This window comes from Talpa europaea (assembly GCF_964194135.1).
Source record: "Talpa europaea genome assembly, chromosome: 14".
NCBI classification, from domain to species: Eukaryota; Metazoa; Chordata; class Mammalia; order Eulipotyphla; family Talpidae; genus Talpa; species Talpa europaea.
In genome coordinates, this window is record NC_140082.1 from 42,383,803 (window position 1) to 42,400,955 (window position 17,153).

General features: G+C 38.7%; 1 protein-coding gene across 7 annotated transcripts in view; it reads right to left on the minus strand.

The window, feature by feature from the left end:
* NRP1 (neuropilin 1) overlaps positions 1-17,153 on the minus strand; it is a gene marked incomplete at both ends in the record, with an annotated part of 134,189 nt that overhangs the window by 94,727 nt on the left and 22,309 nt on the right. The gene's annotated exons all lie outside the window — the stretch shown is intronic.

Sequence of the window (17,153 nt, forward strand, 5' to 3'; positions counted from 1 at the left end):
ACTGGGATAGTATAATGATGGTCAGGGAAACTGCCCTGATGCCCCTTGTCTAAGAATAGTTGCACAGAATTGTTCTGGCATTTCTTTCCCAGAAGTTTCTCTCTCTTTTTCAATTTATGCTAATCCAAATTCCATTCTTTCAAGATCCAGCACAAGATTCATTTGTTCTCTTAAGCTTTTCTTAAATGCAGTCACCTATAAATGTTTCCCCCACTTGAATCAATGGAATCCTTGTCGTCAGTATGCACCAATAGTTATGGCTGCCCATGTTGCACTGGAATTATGTTGCACTGAAATTATGCACTGTTAGGTGTTTCCATGTTTTATTTATTTCCCCGATAAGGTGATACTTCTTGTAGTTAGAAAATGTGTCTCTTTATTTATTTTGGGCTTTTCTGAGAGTCAAAACCAAGACTTTTCCTAGAAATAAATTCATGCTATTGAGAAAATAAACAAGAAAAACTAGAACAAACATCACATAACTCAGGCTATCCACAGCTTTATATTCATGTTTTAACAACATTTAAGCTGAATCTTTTAAATTATTTAGTAAAGTGTTCTGGAAGAAAACATCTCACATTTTCAGAAACTTTTTCCTACACATCACTTTTGGGAAAGCTCAAGGCACTGGGTGTTCTGCTTTTGTTCCAATTACATTAAACCCTATTAAAATAGCCATCATGACAACAACATCCCTTCAGAAGAGCACACGAAATACTTAGGGGCATAGTCTCATGTAGACGTTCTGGGATTTAGTTACCTAACTCCTATTAGTGATAATAAGTATTACGTCTATAAATCCCTAGACACTTATGTCAATCCTATCTGTTTCAGTTTCCACAGGTGGAATGATAGGTTTCTAATGAGGTTCATGTTTTCAAGATTTCTATTTAGAAAAATAGGATGTTTAGATCTCAACTTTTCTGTGATACCTGGTAGTGTTAGTGATGATGGTGACATTCATGCATTTCTAATTGTATGTTGAAGAGTTGTAACTCACTGTCTTTTAAAGAAATTTGTTTTACTTAAAGTCTCAATCCAACTGACATTAGTGTGTGTATGAAACACATACAAATGGTAAGTTTTGCTTAATGAAGCTGTTAATTATTTTCTCCCCAGTATGTTCCCTCCCTGCATTATCACTTGCCTCTACTTCCTTCATTAGGGGACAAACATCAAAAGATTGCATAGCCTTTATCTTTATCACTAATCTTCTGAGAGGCTACACAAAATTCCTTCTCTTTTCTTTAGTGCATGAAATAAAAATTCACCGCCATTTATACTTAAGGTCAGTGTCTGTGGAAGCCAACATTTTAGACTATTTTTTTCATCATTTGAATTTCAAATTATTATCCTCAAATGCTTTTCACCCCACTTTAAATCCACAGACTAAGGAGAATAGCACTCCCTGCTCTAATAATCTTTGTTATAGGGCTTAGAGATGTAAATTACAGGTTTTGTTCTTTTATTTCGCCTTTTTAGTATCAAACTTGCATTAAAATGGAATATAAATTCAGCAGGTGCTTTGTAAGTGAAGATGTATATAATGCCAACATGGGTTGTGTGTATACTTACATATATTCGAGTATGCATGAGCAGAAATATAAAAGATTACAATTTTATCTGTCTGAGGAAGATCAGTTTACAGAATATTCCAAATTTGCCATTTGGAGTTGATTTTGTATGCCTCTGTTACCAGGAGAATTTCTTATTCTTTGGAGCCACAGAGACAGGAGGGGATGCCTGACCCTGGTTAATCCAAACTACAACTGACAAATGATTAACTCCAGTGGTCAGATGATCAGCTCTAGTCATCGGGTCATAACCTTGTCTGTCAGTAACTTACACTCAAGGTCCTTCAGGAAAGGTAAGGAAACTTGAACATGCCATTTTAAAGCCAAACTTTACGCAATTGCAATGGATCCTATATTCTATGCACGCCTTTTCGGGGGAGTTTGATTTCCAGTTTTTGTTAAATTAGTTTCACATGTCAATACTTATTTAAAAACTTGTCATAAGTCTCTGTGACTTGTTCATGCTTCAATTACCTCTGATTACTATATCAAGATTCACAAACGAGATACCAGAGTCATTCCTATTTACTGCAAAATGCTATTGAAACAAACTGAAATTCAATTTCAGAACAGCTTGCAATAACCAATCAAAACAGAGCAAGTGGAGAGGAAGTTGGGTCTCGAGGTGCACTGGGTTACTGTTAAACACAAGAAGGCATCTCACCTAATAATTTAAACATGGTCTTGTGGCCTGACATTTTTAATGCTTTCTTGATCTCTTTCTTCAGGCGCTGTGTGTTCTTTGCCACTGTAGGGTGCAGTGCAATGCAGGTTACAGATTAAATACCAAGCCCTTCTTCTGTCAATAGTACTCTTAGGAAAAATGATTGGGTACTTTTATAAACAGTCATGCTGTAGGTGTCCACAGAAAGCAACCTTTATTTAAGGCATTTAAAAGCTACTTTAAATAAAGCTACCAACCAATCTAAATTTGAAATTGTCACTTTCAAATTTTCAGTTATTATCTGGGCAATAAGTCTCAGGCACCTTGGTAAGTTGATTTGATAATTTTGTCAGCACAAATTAAGATCCCAGTCTTAACTAATGCAATCTGGTTTTAAAAATTAATTTAACTCACACAATCCCCCTGATATGCAGGCCACAGTTTGCATTTACTTTGTAATTGATTCATTGCATTTGGATTAAACTAGAGGGTTAAGAATTTTACGCTTGAGGCAGCTCTGACTCTGAAGAACAGAAACATACACATATTTCTCCCATCATTTGTTGCTTCAGGGCAAGAAAAAAGAAAGCCACTGTAATTTGGAGACAAGACTTTTCCAGACAAATATGAACAACAGCAAAGATAACGCATGACTAAATAGAACTGTGGAAACCTACAGTGCAATTAGAAATCAGTGGAAACAGATAAAGCAGATATGAATATGCAATTTTCAAAAGAGATAGTGTTGGTATGAATTCTAGAAAAAACTCAAAGAGGCTGCAAACTCATTTATAATAAACATTTAAACACAGATTACAGTATTTCTTAGAACAGCGACTCTATTAAGTGGGGACACAATTTTGAAGAATTATATATTATAATTCTATATAGTATAGATATTTATCTTCAAAATGAAACAAGCTTAAAAATGGACTGGTTGAATCTCCTTACTTTAATATAGAAACTGAAACCCAAAGAGTTTGAATTGTCTAAGATCATAGTCACTTTCAGAACCGAAGAGCCCTCTCTGATGTCCTACCAGCTGCTGTCCCACAGCCTTTCCAAATGTGTTTTCATGCTAGTATTGATTAGAAATCAGATTCTCTCTCTCTCTAAACTTACTTCTTCCCTAATTTTTCTTAAAGAACAGATTTCTACAATGTCCAACTTAAATGTTGGTGCCAGTTTCTTTTTTAGCGGAGTTCTTAAAACTAAAGAAAGTGATTTCAAAAAACTTCACTCAAAAAAACATATATTCACATCCAGTGCAAAGGAAAAGAGAAGCAGTTTGTTTCCTTAGAATTTTCAATTTAAAATTTTTAGACTGTTGCCTCGTTATAATGGAATAATATATTGGATCACATAAAATTTGTATCATTGTGCTAGAAACAAGGAAAAATGATCATGAATCAGAATTACGGAATAGATATTGGAGGGCATCTTTTTTGACCCATTGATATTATAAATAGGGAAATAAAGGCCCTAATGTGTGCTGTGGACTGCTGCAAGTCACACAACCAGCAGCCAGCAGCTGTCAGTATGGGTCTCTGGATTCCCTCTTCCAAATCCAGCACTTCTACCAAAGCACACTTACTCACTGAGTATTCAGCAAAAGGGGAAAATAGAAAATATATTCATTATCTTTGAAGGAACGATGCTTGACATCTGTTAAAAACATACACGCAGACAAAATCTACCAAAGTCTCTTAAAAATAGCTGATTTGCATCATAGGGATGTAGTACTATTATCATGATATGGACTAATCAATATTTGTATACCCATATGAATGAATGAATTACTCACATTACCTTTATCTGTCATAGTTGTAGTACAGATAATGTTCTTTCCTCAGTCAACTCAAAGAAGTCACTAATACCAATTAAATATATTCTTTATTTCGTGTACCACTGAACAATACCATGTGTGAGCAAATTCAACTAAAGAGAACTTGTTTATATAGAATCAGAGTGGGATTTGCATCTACAAGTTGAAATCAGGGTATTTCTTTTAATTTAAGATATTTATCACTTACTGATTTTTATGTATAGGTGCAGCTCTACATAATGGTGAGACACCTAGATATCTCAAATGCTTCACTGAGTGTTGGATTTGGGTTAAGCGCTTAGAATGTGAGAGTATGGCAAAAGTCAAAAGAGGTATTTTGATTCTTATTCTGGGGCTTGGTCTTTTTACAGAATAATACTTCAGCAAAACCTATTTATAGTTAATTGTGCTGAGAGATACAAGGGGCCTGAAGAGTTTGTAAGTTAACGAGGAGGAAAAGAAGTAATATGCCATCTTGTGAAATCCTGAAGGGCTCACCTTCTGTAAGTGAACCTGTGAGCGACACAGATCTCCATTTTGTATGTGAGCAGTAACAATAATATTAAACAAGGGTTATTTCCTCAGTGCTATTGCTACCAATCTGCTAAAGCACCTGATTTAACCGCCAAGCAGGCAGCTGTGACAGGAAAAGACTTTGTTACGAAATCATGAGGGCAGAGTTCCCCATCAGACTCTGCCACTGAACAGTTGGGTGATGCTGGCAACCTGGACCGTTGTTTTCTCATCTGCCAGCGAAGAGGATTGCCCTCGAGAACCTTGAAGGTCCTTTCCACTAACAACACAGCAGGATTCAAACAGTCAGCTGTGTTCTGGTTTTTTCAGAGCCTCTATCACAAACCAGGACCTCTGACTTGCCTCGAGACCACCTCTAATATGTCAGATGTGGTAAGGCAATCATTCTTCAAGGGCCCAAGAGTTATAAGAGAATTTAAAATTTTCAGATTTTTCTTTTAATGATTTTTTTTAAAGATTTATTTATTTTTTATACAAGAGCTGGGGTACAGAAAAGAGGCGCGGGAGGGTGAGAGGATTCACCAGAGACAGAGCGGGAGCAGAACAGGCAGACGACGGAAATACACTGCTGAGCAGCGGGCGAGACAGGAGAGGTCTGCCCGCCATGTGGGTTGCTCCGAGGCCAGCGGGGATCGAACCCACACTGCAGAGGCTACGGACAGCTTCACAGGGCAGCACTCAACCCACTGCGTCACCGGGAAGGCCCCCGATGATTATTTTTAAAAACTACAATGTAACATGGAGCCACCACGTGAAGAACACCATCTTTCTGAAGCCACAAGTGTAAGTGTGTACTAGGATTAAACGAGTCCCGAATACAGATTATGTGACAGCATAACTACCTGTATGGGCAAAGGTTTCCTGCTCATTCAAACCCACATAAGTGAAGAAAAAGGTGCGTTATCATTTGGGAAAACAGGAATAACACAGAATTGAACTCTAACACACTGGCATCCTGGCCATTGGCACAAGTTCACTAATAGCAAGTCTAGACACAAATGGGTAATGAGAACTTTATTTAAAAGACCCCCTCCTCCCCCAATATCATATTGGATTCACACCATTAAATCAACTGGCTTAGCAATGGCTAAAACAAATTTCGCAACTCAAAATATTTAAAAACCAGCAAAGACCATGATAGTGGCTAAAAGTCCATCGTGCTTAAACTCAAGAAATAAAATTAATATAGGTAGCATAAAATTGCAAATACTTTTTACTTTTCTGTTAGAGAAAAGTAACAGACATTTTGTTTCTACCAAATACCATCATTCTCTGGTAATTGATGTTTTTATCTGTGTTTTGGTTTTGTAATTATGTTGGGATTTATGTGTAAACTTGCATTGCTTTATTTATCTATTCATTCCATAGGGATGCTGAACTAAATTAGATAGGAAATGTTTTTGTACTTATATAATAAGATTATAAAAAAATAGTTTTCAGCATTAAAGGTTCATAACAATGAACTTTTTTGTAAAAAAGCTCATAATATTCCTTAAATTTGAGAAATATTCTTGTTTTCTTTCAGATCTGTCTATAGGCCTTTTGCTAAGGGAAGGAACCCACAGGCAGACAGGAATGTGTGTTTGAAGGCAGGCTGCCTCTTGGTCCAGGGAAGTTTGATTGTTCTGGAACTTTCTTTCCTCCTTTTCCTTTTTGTTGCTTTGGGTGGATTGATGAAAAAAGACCCCTTTCATCTTAATCTTGGTTTTTATATCCAAACTAGCCCAGAGCCATCTGGAAATCTTAGAACCAGCTTGTTTGTTCTTTGGTGAACAGAAGAACAAGGTGCTTCTGGACCCTCAGGGTGGGCCTGGATGCAGGCAGGAGGGCCAGGAAGGTTTGATTTCCTGCAGCAATTGCCTGAAGGGAGGATAAGGTTTTTATGCTAGAGCTTGTGGGGGAGGAAGTGACAGCCCTCTAGGGCTTCACACCAAGCCTGTCATAGCTAAGACAGAGTCCCTGGAAGGCACTGTCCATCAGAGCTCAGACAGGATCAGCATTTTAGTCCTAATAATCCAATTAAAATAAAGAAAAATCTTCCATTCAGCACAACTTTAATTTCTGTACAAATTGATTATAAATCACAAATTATAAGTTCACACACTCTACAATTCAAACCAAACACTAAACTCTGTTGTCTGTTGGGATGTCATGTAATTTATGATGAATTTAGTTATGGGCATAGATAGTAAAATAATGTAAAAAGTAGCACACTGTTAAGGGGTTGATATTTCATTTATAGCTGTGAGTTAATTGTTTTCTCAAGCATGTTCCTAGAAGCTATTTGTAATGATTATACTTCATTTTCTCATTTTCTTGAGATTTAGATTGAGTACACGAGTGCTGGAGTATTCCTGGAACCACTACAAATTTTACTTTCCAACCTTACATCTCATGAGGTCAAAGTACACCTGTTCCAAGGCACCTACTTTTCCTTAAAAAAAGAAAAACAACGTTGGGGCTTATTAACTGCCCTAAATTATGCAGACCCATGAGGTTCATGGAGGGGAGGGAAAACCAGAGATCCTAGGTGATGTGCTGGGATCCTATTGGGTCAGAAAGGGTATGGCTCAGGGTCCTAGAAAATCAGACTCTTGGACTCAGCTCTAAGAAAAAATTTCTAAGAATTATATTAGTCTCTGAAAATGAATACCACATTTCCCTGTTAATGACATACTTCAGTTCACAGTTGAAATTCAGTTATCCTGTTAATCTTGCTCACTTTGGCAGGCATTCAAAAACACATGTTTTTATGGAGCCAAGCAGGTTCTCAAGATCTTGGGGTTCCCTGGAAATTATTTTTTTTCCACTTGGTAAAAGGGAGGTTGCAAGAGAGTCTCTTTTCAGCATTGGTCCCAGAAGCACCATTACATTTATATCCCCCCGTGTGATCATGAATTCACCTTTGGACAGAGGTAGGCAATACAGGAGATAGACCTCCTATAATTTTGGCCTCATGGGGACAAACTGATGAGGTTGAACAGAGTCTTGTGGTTTTGAGGGAGCTGAGTCATACAGCCAGCTCCCACCCTTCTGTGCTGCATCTGGTCCACTCTTTACAGTCACACCTCCTGAGAAACACCTCATGAATTCTCATCCTTGAAGTCAAAGGGCCCACGTAATGTCCTAACCTTCCATAGTGCCTGAATTCCCAAGATCTCAAGTGCTTTTCACTTACTGTTCAGGAAATAACCACAATAGTACCAGTTATGTAGGCAGGTGCCCCAGTACTAGTATTTTTTTTTTTTTAAATCGCTGTAGGCAATTGATCCTGAGAAGTGTGCTTGGTTGAACATTCCAAACAGACAGTGGGGTTGCCTTGAGGATAGCTGCAGAGCTTTGGGGAATCCTTGGCATTGCTAGTTTCCCCCTCTGACCTCACAGGTATTAAATGCTCTCTACTTACCTAAAGAGATTTGTGAAAAACGAAGAGATCACCTATGTGACTTAGAAAAGTTGAAAAAGTTCATGCTCTGAACTTCATGCTGTCTCCTATATCCTCCCAAATGAAGATTAAAAACTGTGATCAACTTGGGCCTCCCTAGTGGCGCAGTGGGTTGAGCACAGTGCTGTGAGGCTGTCCACAGCCTCCGTAGCACTGGTTCGATTCTCTGCCAGCCAGGGAGATACCCACATGGTGCGCCGGACCTCTCCTGTCTCGCCAGACCTCTCCTGTCTCGCCTGCTGCTCTCCTCAGCAGTGTACTTTGGTCCTTCTGCCTGTTCTGCTTCCTGCTCTGTCACTGGTGAATTTTCTCACCCTCCCGCCCCTCTGGCCTGTACCCCAGTTCTTGTGAAAAAAAAAATCAAACAAAACTGTGCTCAACTTTCAAAACATCTACAATCTTTACAGTCCCTAGGGTTCCTACACGGTCTGCTCCTTCTCTCCCCTCCACTGTCCTGAGGACAGCCTGCATTTTTTGTGGGCCAGGGTTTACCTTCAAATCCATGGAACTACAGTATTTCCCACTAATAAACGTCACTCATTTAGTTCAGCTTTCAGAAGGGCAAGAAAATACCCCTCTGCTCTTTTCACTGACTTTCTAACAGTGGTAACACCTATGCACACTCCAGAGTGTCCACCGGGAAGGTCATTCATTAAGTCAGGAATGAAAATATCAAGCAACAAAATGCATCTCTGTGGGAAGAGCTATTCCAAGGTACAGATTTGTTCCTGCTGCAGAAGGCAGTGCCAATGCTTTTGTACAGTGCTCAGGAGAGGATTTCAGAAGAGTGGCCTGGGCCAATTTGAGCAGGGGAGTCCCACAGGAGAATGCAGCAGTGCATTGTGTCACCATGGCTTGACCTCTTCTCCTGACGACACTCCATCCCCGGGGTCATTGCCCTGCTCCTCTATGTGAGTTTAAACCAAGTCTAAAGCAGGCAGATGTTTCCACACAAAAGAACATGAATAGTGCTTCATTTGAATGGGAAACAGACCCTACCCTGTTCTCACTTGGGTTATGCCTGCATTTGGGACGGGCAGTGGGTGCATGCACGTAGTGCTACATTTGAAGAGCTTGGAAGTCTGTTTTAACTCATCTGACCTGGGATTAAGTTCAGGAATTTTCTTCATCCTGAATTAGGGAGATAGGCAGAACAAGGCTGACCTTTGGAGTAGAATTTTTATAAAATAAATAAACTGGATGACAGCCTATACAAATTACAAACCTCGTTTGAATGCCATATGTGAGCAACTTGCACACTGTTCCTAAGTATCACCTGCTGGGTGCAAGTCAAGGAGGCAATTCTGGATGAGCACATTTTCTGCAACACGGAGCCATCTGTTTATGACAATTTTTTCTCTACTTGGCACAGGACTACAATGATAAAACATGTTACTACTACTTCTGTCTGGAAACAGATGATGGTGGCTCACTCTGTAGTATGGATAGAGCAGGGTGGGTGTGACTAGGGGGTCCAGGAAGGCTGGTTCCAGGAGTGAAATTTAAAAATCACAGGGGTGTTTCAAGGAGATCCCTATTCTAGGTGGGACTTCAATAGCAAACCACCCACCGCCGTCCCCATCCACACACACACACACACACACACACTCACACACGTGCGCGTCCTTGAAGCAAGAAGAGTTGCTCCTTTCAGACATGCTAATGTCTAATTTTTGAGCCATTTTTTTTCCCACATGGTTCACAAACACCTATGTCATTCCTGGTGAAGAGTGTTTTTAAATGTTTAGTGAATAGCAACTTTATACACTTCTCTTATTTTCAATTTCCCTAATTATAAATTTAAGAATAATTAATTATACAAAGGATAACAAAGTCTTTCCTAGATTCCAGTTTACATAGAAAATAAAAATGATGGATGTTTGATTGTCTTTCCTCCCATATAGACTTAACACTGCATCACTGTCTAGAAAAAAATATTTCAGATTTCCCCAAAGTAAAGAGTAAAATGACAAGGGAAACAAGCTGAAGAAAAGTTGGGCTAATGGCTTTATTATTACAAACACATACAAAAACTAGACAGATTTTAATGTCATTATTCCCTACTCACCCAACACGAACTTTTCCAATTATACTTTTAATCAAGAATTCCTTCTTATGTTGTTACTTCCTGCCCTTCTGGGTTCCTATGATATGCAGTTTCCATCCTGGTCTCATCCTGTTTGGCCCCTTTGCGTAGAAGCTAAGGAGCATGGTTCATAGCCTCCCAGGACTTTTCAAAGCCCCAGAAGTCTGTAAACAGGAAAGATTTCCTCTGAGGCAGAGGGCCCCTCCTTGATCAAAAGATGGCTCGTGGATAAGGACTTCCCCCAATTTTCAGCCATTAGAACTTTTCAGATTGGACACTCTCTTGGAAGTTACATTACTAGGTATCTATGGCAGAGGTGCTAGGCATCCTGCCAACAGTCTGAGGGCCACACAGAAATTGCTGGAAGAATAAAGTTGCAGCTGCTCTGTCTGTTAATGAGGAGGTGGGACCAGGAGAAACACAAAGATTTCTTCTGAGCACAAGTTCCAAGCTTGGCGCTGCCTCCTGGTTAATAGGCAGGGAGAACAATTTAATCAGACTTTCGTGCAGGATATGAAAGGGGACAGCAGAGCTGTGTGAGGTCCTCTGGCAACCTTGGGGACCCCAAAGTTTGGAAATAACAATAAAGACTTTAAACAAATAGACTGATTTTATTCCTGTGGTTAGTAAGTGACCCGCGGCCGCTTCAAAATTGTATTTAAGGCATGGGAGTTTAGTTGATGAGTTGTCAGTTGGTGACATCATTCCATATAAATGTTCTGGTTATGTTTGGTTTTAGAGTCAACTTTACAACTTTACAGTCACAGCTCATATTTTCAAAGATGAGTACATCTTTGTCTGAGGCAACTGATCTTTCTCTTGTAATTTCATTATAATCTATCAAATTATAATCTATCAAAATATCCCTGTCCCTCAACAGGGACAGATTTTATATTCATTTCTAATTAATCATGCCTGTCTGTGGACCTCAATATATTAGAGTAAAATGAGAGAAGAGCAATCAACATCATCCCTTATCTTCTTTCTAAATTGTGCAAATAGAGCACAGTGAACCTAAACTAACATTTTTTAAAAAACCTTCCTTTCTGTATAGGTCTAATCCATAGAACCTATTTTTCTTTTAACTACATGATAAGAAAAAGGGGTGCTTTGAATTCTTATCACACATTTCTATGTACCTCTTCTTTGGCACTTGCAGATTGCTAGTCTCATTTGTTATCTCATTATTTGGATAAACTGCATGTTTTAAACAAGATCATGAACTTTTATTATTTTTAAAAAGATCTATTTTATATATTTATGCATACAAGTGCTGGGGTGTAGGCCAGAGGTGCGGGGTGGAGGGAAGATGATTCACCAGAGACAGGGTGGGGAGCAGAACAGACAAATTGACTGAAATACATGCTGAGGGAAGCAGCGGGTGAGACAGGAGAGGTCTGCTGCACCATGTGGGTCAGCTCCCTGGCTGGGGATCGAACTCATGCTTCAGATAGCTTCATAGTGCTGAGATTTAAAACCCTGTGCCACCAGGGAGACCCCTAGATCATAAATTTTTAACCCAGGGCATCAGAGTGTAATTCATTGTCTCTTCTTTCCAGACTTTTAGGTATGAATCTGATGACTTAAAATGTCATATTTAAACTCAACCCAGTGATCAAGGCCCTATGTTATTAAAATAGGGAAATTAAATGATGAGATCAAAACTCATCACTGTGACTTGAATGTCGATTTCAGTGTCTCTGTGAGAGATTGTTGATTAATGAAAAAGTAAGTGCTAAATGTTACAGTGGTGGCAGGAGGAAAGTGAAACTGCCCACACAGCCAAACTGTGTAACAACTTAGAAAATATCCTTTACACTTCAGTTAAAAAAAAATCTGTTTATAACTCCTGTTTTCTCCATTGACTACCCCCCCTTTCAAGGACCATAACCAAGCATTATTTATTGGTCTGTGCCCAGAGTCTAATGGCATATAACCAACCACTTGCATATAATTACACTCAACTTTTTTTTTTTTTAAGATTTACTTATTTATTTATACAAGCACTGGGTACAGTCAGAAGCGCGGGAGGGTGAGAGAATTCACCAGAGCCAGAGCGGGGAGCAGAGCAGGCAGAAGGACCGAAGTACACTGCTGAGGGGAGCAGCGGGCGTGGCAGGAGAGGTCTACGTGCCATGTAGGACCCTCCTCCGGTGGCCAGGGAGCAGCTGGGGATCGAACCAGCACTGCAGAGGCTGCAGGCAGCTTCGCAACCCAGCGCTCAACCTCTGTGCCACCGGTGAGGCCCCTCAACTTTTTTTTTTTTAACTGAATAAGATCAAGTAATGGCATGGTGATGAGAAACAAGGAATGAGATTTTGTTTTTTTCAAATTTTGAGAATCATTTTTTTCCTCAAGCTATAAATGAAAAATTCAACCAAATCCCATGAGAAAACAAATACTTTTGGTGTGGTACTAGCTGTTCTTGGGAAATAACAAACTGTAAATTTGGTTAAATGCATAAACAAAGGACAAACAATAAAAAATAGCTGCACTACATTATAATAATTAGCTTATGTGTTGACCGAAGATATGTTTTCATTAAAACACTTTCTTCATTCATTCCCCCTTCTTTCAGTGATTTACTTTCCTTTATTTGGGGTCCCCACCCCCACAAGTACTTTCTCATCACTTCAAACCATTGAGAGAGCTAAGAAGAGATTGGGGACAAAAGCAAACACCACCATAATGGAGTCTTGGCAGCATTTTCCCTCCATGAAGCTCTCTGTCAGTCATCTTTTTCCTGTTCTACAAGACCCCTCTCCTGGCTGGATTACCTTAAAAAAAAAAAAACACCCTAATTATTCCCTCATTGGTCCCTTTACTCTTCAGTAGCCAAAGGCACCAGAACTCTAGTACAAGATTGTCCCCTAGCAGCCATTCTGACACCATTATCCAATTCAAACTTGGCTTTGAGATAAGCTGTGTCTTTCATTATGTGCTCTGGGGAATGAAATGAAAATGACTCCATCTAAACCAGTGGCCATGTGGTTGGCATTCAATCTACTCATCTCCATTATTTGTGAACCCAATTCAGTCTAAGTCTGAAACTTGACAAAAATGATTGGCACTCCTCACAGATGGCATCTGACCACTGCTTGAAAGCTTTTGGGGAGGGGAAAACTCACTTTTTGAGACTGACCCTCACTAGAGTAGAAATAGAGTGCAACCCCTAATGCCTTGTGTCTCAGCAATGAAACTCCAACAAAGTAAAAGTATCCATAAAACCAGACTGATTTAAAGTAATGTAAAAAAGTAAAATCAGTTCTTTGTAATTGAAGAGTGATTTGCCATAGAACAATGGACACCATGATGATGCATATGCCAGGCTACCAATGAGCACTCTGTGACACTACATTGGCCCCAATATACATCACACAGAGAAAACTGTGGAGATCAATGATTTGGAGTGATCTTATACGTAATTCCATTCAAAATTTTACTGTCTGCATTTAGGTGGATAACAACTATTATTGTGTTGAATTGCATTTAAACAAACAAAAAAAGTATTGAAATCATTTTAAAAATATGTATACCTTTCAAATTAAAATATCAGATTAAAATGAACCTGGGTAGGGCCTCCCCGGTGGCGCAGCGGTTGAGCGCTGGGTTGCGAAGCTGCCCCCAGCCTCTGCAGCGCTGGTTCGATCCCCCGCTGCTCCCCGGCCACCGGAGGAGGGTCCCACATGGCCAGCAGACCTCTCCTGCCGTTCGCTGCTCCCCTCAGCAGTGTACTTCGGTCCTTCTTCCTGCTCTGTTCCCTGCTCTGGCTCTGGTGAATTCTCTCACCCTCCCACGCTTCTGACTCTACCCAGTGCTTGAATAAATAAATAAATAAATAAATAAATAAATAAATAAATAAATAAATCTTTATAATTTATACCAATTGATCCCTGTCCTGTCCTTTAAGATAGCACAGAATAAGTTCTACACCTCTTGAAGGACCAGCTGCAAAAGGGGTGCATGGATCCCAGGTACCAGATCATGAATCCCAAGGCACTGGAGCAAATAATAAAGAGGAAAAGACACATGGCTGAAGAGGAAGTGTGAATGGGTTAGGAGATCACTGTCTTGGAAATCAGGAGAACCAAGTTTGCACCATGGACTCACTGAACAATTCACTCACTGTCAAAACTCCAGTTTCTTTATCTGCAAAACAGAGGTGTCATATATACATCCGAGATTATCTTCTCAGCTAGCACCAAGCAGTATATGTGAACATATAACATTCTACACATTAAAAAAATATGTACTGTGTCTGCAAGTTTATAATGGGAACACAAAAGTTAGGGTCTTTTATTGAAAAAGTATTTTTAATGAAAATTTTAACTCCAGCCATGTGTATTTGGTGTGTATATGTGTTCATGAGCATGCACGTGTGTGCACAGGAAGTTTTTGTTTATATTAATTTGCTATGGTCAAATCTATTTCTTTTTCCAACTCTTTGTTACTCTCTTCGCCTTGCAGGAAAACATACTTCTATTATTGTCACAGAGCTGTCTACATCTAGCTCACGTTGTTACTCTGGCATAAATAAAAGAGACAGGGACAATGAGCATGAAACCACTGCTGGACTCCATGTGCTGTTTACTAAGGCTTTTACATTCTTGGAGCCAGAAGGGTATGTGTTTATGCATGTATCTATGTAAGATCTGATAGTCAATGAAAACAAATTCCTTCATTCTCTATTTTGCCATTAAGATTCAGAAATTTAAGTGCCTTGAGAAATAATAAGGGAACAAGGAAATTAGGCAACTACTAAAACAATATGATAAAGTCTCCTTGACAGATAACTGCAAATTATGTATGCCATAATAGCCATTAAGCTTGCCTTATTTCCTTTCTGTTTTACACCTTTGTTGAGGGTCACCAATGATGTCTTGTAGCTACTCTATAAAGGGTCACCTAAGGAAAAGCAGTTGCATGCTTAACATCTGGGAAAAATATTCCTTGTTGGGTAGTTTTCATGAGAACAAAGTTGTTTCTCAGATTTTTTTTTCCCCTTCCAGCTTCCAGCTTTGTTTCCTAGGAATGTGTAGTAATGCTAGAGTTAATGAGTGACAGAGCCCTTGATTGAATCAATATTGAGTGAAATTAGCTTGTATACATAGATATCAGTACTTTTGTGGGAGTTGGATTGAATTTCTCAAGAAAAAACACTGAGAAAATATTCCGGGCGGGGCTACAGCTGCCTGACAGAGGTCAAGGAAACCTAAATTTATAGATGTCTTCATTTTCTACATATGTTGAAACAATAGGTTGACTTACAGCTTCCTTGCTTAGTTTCCCAACTGCCTTGTAACAAAAGCAATTTACTCCCATCCCTAGAATATAACTGGGATTAATAATTCTACAAACTCAAATCTTCATAAAGGGAACACTGTAAAGCATTTCTTCCAGTTCCTGAAAGCCACAGTTTAAATGTTTTCACACAACAGCAGACTTCTCAACTAAGTCAGGCTCAGCACACTATGATTTACAGCCCAAGTATGGTCAACTACATGTTTTTGTAAATAAAGTTTAATTGGAACACAGCCGTGCTCATTCATTTACCTATTGTCTCTGGGTGCTTTCTTTAATTATAATGGAGAGCTGAGTAGTTGAGATTGAGACTGTTTTGCCAGCAAAACCTAAATATTAACTATCTGGTCCTTTTCAGAAAGTATGCCCATATATGATTTAAATATCATAAATACCATAAATATATCAATATCCTTGAATACACAGGTGTGGTTTTAAAGTGAAATTCACCAGTCTTGTGGATTACCCTCTAAAACAAATTGGTAATTTGTTTCAAGAGTCTTAATACTGTCCTTGTTGCTTAGTTCAGGAACTCTACTTCTAGAAATCTCTTCAAAATAAATCCTCAAAGATACATACATAAGCCTTATGCATACACATGTGCATCTCTGTACTATTCACAATTATTTATAATTTTGAGTAATTGAAGCAATCAAAACATTCCAAGCAGTTTGAATAAAATCTGATTTTGAAAAGATAATGTGATTTATAGAAGACATGTTTTAAAAACTATTTACAAGCCTAGTAGAAAGTAATGCATCAATTTAATTCAGGAAAAGTGGCATGTAAAAGCTGTCTATAGTCACCTCATTTTTTAAAAGATACATATTTCTAAATGATGAAAACAGGCTATATATATATGAATAGAGGGTTATTCATATATATATATATATATATGAATAGAGTGTTTTCTTAGAGTGGTAGAATTATGGGTGGCTTTATTTATTTACCTTACTCACAGCTTATATTCTATTTCTTAATGGATGATGAACGGAAAAAAAAAGTGAGTGTAGCACCCTACTATCTTAAGACAGCAACTCTAACTTAAATGCAGACCCACTCCAGAAAAAAATCCCTTCCTGAGGGCTACAATGGGCATTTACTTAAGTTTTCAGAACTCAATGATAACTAATAATTTTTATTACTTATCAAACAAGAAAAAGTTATTAGATTTTATTATTGTTCCTCATAGCTGAAAAATTCCACAAACAACACATTTTTTTTCTCCCATGTATATGGCTCATTTATGCAAATAGAGCTATAATTACAATTCTCACACTGGGGTCTGGCTACTTTGGAGGGTAATTTTGTGGTCTGCCAAAGGGTACTGCTAATTAAATTAAAGATTTCCCTTGCCCCCAAATTAAATATGTAAAGGACCTGTACATATAAAAACAGGTTTTAAAAAACTGCATTGACATTAGTAGTTGGTTGTGAGTTCTCCTTCAAGATCAAGAACTTAGACTAGGGGTTTCATCCAGGACTCTTTCTTCTGGTGCATTTTGGGGGAAATGCCTGGTACACCAATCCTCACTGCTTTCAACCTCAGTTCACAGTTCACAGGATAACCACATCCTGCCCAGTGCTCAGAAAGTTCTACAGTGGTGTCCAAGAGCTGCCAATGCCACACGCATCCTGTTTGTTGGGTAAGTGATAAAGGTAGAATAACTTAGGTAAGTGATAGAGGTACATGATAGAGGTAGAATAGCTTCATTTTTTTATGT